This window comes from Cotesia glomerata, linkage group LG9, assembly GCF_020080835.1.
Source record: "Cotesia glomerata isolate CgM1 linkage group LG9, MPM_Cglom_v2.3, whole genome shotgun sequence".
Lineage (NCBI taxonomy): Eukaryota > Metazoa > Arthropoda > Insecta > Hymenoptera > Braconidae > Cotesia > Cotesia glomerata.
Window position 1 is genome coordinate 9,771,150 of NC_058166.1, and position 3,344 is coordinate 9,774,493.

General features: G+C 27.8%; 1 long non-coding RNA gene across 1 annotated transcript; it reads left to right on the forward strand.

Moving 5' to 3' along the window:
* Positions 1 to 390: 390 nt before the first annotated feature.
* LOC123271937 lies at positions 391 to 1,766 on the forward strand. The gene is made up of 3 exons (XR_006510969.1): positions 391 to 722; positions 816 to 861; positions 1,236 to 1,766. It is a non-coding gene; the product is annotated as an uncharacterized LOC123271937 (long non-coding RNA).
* The last annotated feature ends 1,578 nt before the right edge of the window (positions 1,767 to 3,344 follow it).

A 3,344-nucleotide genomic window follows, 5' to 3' on the forward strand; every position in this document is an offset into this window, starting at 1 on the left:
TGGGGGATTGATCGATTTTTTGGCGGATAATAAGCTTCTCTGATAGCCAAGTTGGCCGCAACTTTCTGTCAATCTACTGCCGCAACTTGTCACCAAGTTGGTGGCAACTCTTGGAAATGAACTCGGTTGGTGTCAACTTGTCGACAAAAGTTGCTTCTGAAACTTTTTCACACCAAGTTGACGACAAGTTTCTGAAGAAATTTGGCGACATATTGCGGCAGTAGATCGGGCTCTTTTTTCTCAGAAACTTGTCGCCAACTTGACGCCAACAGTTACAAATTCGAAAGTTGACCGCAAGTTGTCGCTAAGCTGATGGCAACTATCTGACACCAACTTGGTTGGTCTGAAACTCGGGCTATCAGATAAGGGTTTTCACCAGGGGTAAGCAGTTACGCGTAACGAGCAGTTTCCTACGTATTTTACGTAAACTACGTAAAATACTTAAATTCCGGTATTATACGTCGATTTGTATGCCACCTGGTGGTTATCATTGGACATTGTACATTTTTAAAATTCTAACCGTCTTTCAACAGTTTTCGCAATAACTAATCTAAACTTTTAATTTTATCTCAAAATGAGTGCATTAAAAAAAAAAATTTATCAATCATTTTTAAAGAAAATGATTTTGTGATTGAAAAGTTAAATGGTAAAAATATTGCTCAATGTTTAAAGTGCAATTATAAGTTAAAAAATACTGCACAAATTCGATTACAAAGTCATCGGTAAATAGTTATTTAATAAATATTTATATTTTCATTGAATTAAAAAAAAATTTTTTTTGATAATTAATTTTGTATTTTCTTCACTTTTTTCAGAAATAGATGTGCTGCCAAAACTACTGATCCCTCGGGAAAAACTAAGGTATATTGCAAAGCGATAATTACACTGAGAAAAAAAAATACTTTTATTAAGAAAATTTTCTTGATACAAGAATTCATGTTCTTGAAAATTTTCAAGAATATATATTCTTAGCTCAAGAACTTGTTACATTGATTGAAATAATTTTTACTTAATTTAAATAAACCTATTCTCTTGTTTATCTATTATCCAAAGATAAATATTGATGCTCTTCTCTTCAGAAATTAGTAATTAAAAATAATAGAATATTTGATCTCATCGAATTTCTTGAACCAAAAAATTGTTAATTGAGTAAAAGTATTTTTTTTCTCAGTGAATATTTTCAAAAAAACAAATTTTTTTTTATTTTGAATAAATTTTTCTTTACATTTCTATAGGTGCTAAGTAGATCCTCTGAAGAAAGGTCAGCTGATATTTCATTTGATAATCAATCTAAAGCGACTTCAAGCATTTCATCAAATAGTAGGAGTGATTTATCAACTATTGATGAAACTTGTGAAATTTTTCGTAGGATGCAATCTTCTGTTTAGTATTGTTGAATCAATTCCGTTTAAAGAGTTTGTTAAGTCGTTAAATCCGAACTATCATCTGCCATGCAGAAAAACTCTCTCCAATACGTTGTTAAATAAATTACACAGCAAAATTTCAAGTGAACACACAAAAATTAATCAGTCAGAAGGAGTAATAGTGATAGATAGTTGGAAAAATTCGGTTGCAAATACTAAAAATGTTGTATGTATTATTCATACAGCAAATGAACCAAGTTTTTTTTTAAACTCTTGGGATTTCACATTGTTATCTGAAGATACACAACAATTAACTAAAGTTATTGAAGAAGCTGTCGAAATAGCCAAAACAAATTATAATAAAACCATTTATGCCGTAGTTTTTGATAACGCTCCAGTTATGACAGCAATATGGGTAAAGCTGTAAATTTATGGCATGCAGGATGCAGCAGTCATTATGGAAATTTACTTGCCAAGGACCTTATTGATAAATCATTTGCAGAATCTATAAATACCATTTTACGTACATTCAAAGCTTCTAATTTAGAACGAGAGATAATAGAAAACGGAGGAACAAAAATTAAAATGGCTTGCAAAACTCGTTGGTGCAGTTATCGTGATGCGTTTCGGTGTTGCTTAAAAAATTTAGATATAATGAAAAAAATTATCAGTAATAAATTAAACAATCCGTCTTTTACAAAATCAAAAAAACAAGAGAAAGAAAAATTGATTACTTTGAATGATCAGATTTTCGATGATTTTTTAGTAACAAAATTACAAAATTTCATCGTTTTATCTGATCCAGTTTGTTCATTAATTAATGAATGTCAACAGTCAAATTTTACTTTACCTGATGCAGCTGAAGAGTGGATGAAATTAAACGTTCCGACTGATAATGAAAAAATTCAAGAAATTGTCCAAAAACGCATTGACAAAGTATTGACTCGAATTTTATTAGCAGCGAATTTATTGCATCCAAGTTATCAAGGAAAACAGTTTCGTCATAACGATAAATATTATTCTCAAGCTATTGAATTTATAAGGAATGAATTAAATGAATCTTATCATGAAATGGAAGCTTATGAAAATAAAGTTGGAATTTTTGAATCATTACTGAAAAAAGGAAATGTCCCTCCAAAATTATTTTGGCAAATGGCCGAAAACTCATACCCAGTAATTTCTCAATTAGCTCAACGATTGATTAACATTCCATCGTCATCAGCACAAATTGAAAGATTATTTTCAAACAGGTCATTTGTTCATTCTTGTCTTCGAAATCGTTTAACACCCGAACGTTCAGAAAAGTTAATCGACATTTATTATACATTGAAAATGAGTTCTGGAAATTCGAAATGAGTATTTAAAATATATATATTGTGTAATGTGTATGTACTATTATAAAATTTACAATGATAATTAATTTAGTTATATACTTGAAGAAATAAAAATTTTTGTACTTGAAAATTGTATTGTAAATAATTTTATTGTTGTGTTTATTAGTAAAGTTGAAATTCACATCAAATATATTTTTAATAAAAATTTTCCAGAATAATGATTTCTTAATTATAAATTATCAGTGAAAGGATGAAATGAATTCGTAAAATATCATGTATCCAGAACAAAGTTTATTTCTACTTTCTATGAAAATTTTTATAATAAAAACAAATCAAATACATACGTAAATAATTACCATATGGTAATATATATTTAAATTGGTATTTATTGATTATTCTTACATATTTGTTTTAATATTATTGTTACATAACGTTTAGAATTTGTTTTTAATTTTATCATAAACTGAGATCAATAAATTAATCTAATATCACAGAAATTAGTAAGAACTCAAATCTCAGTTATTTATTTATCAAATTTTGATCATTTTTAAAAAATAATTAAAATTTGATTATAAGCTAATTTAATAAATAGAATAACTTTTTTAATTTACCACAGTAAAATAATAATAATAATAAGTTACTTTGA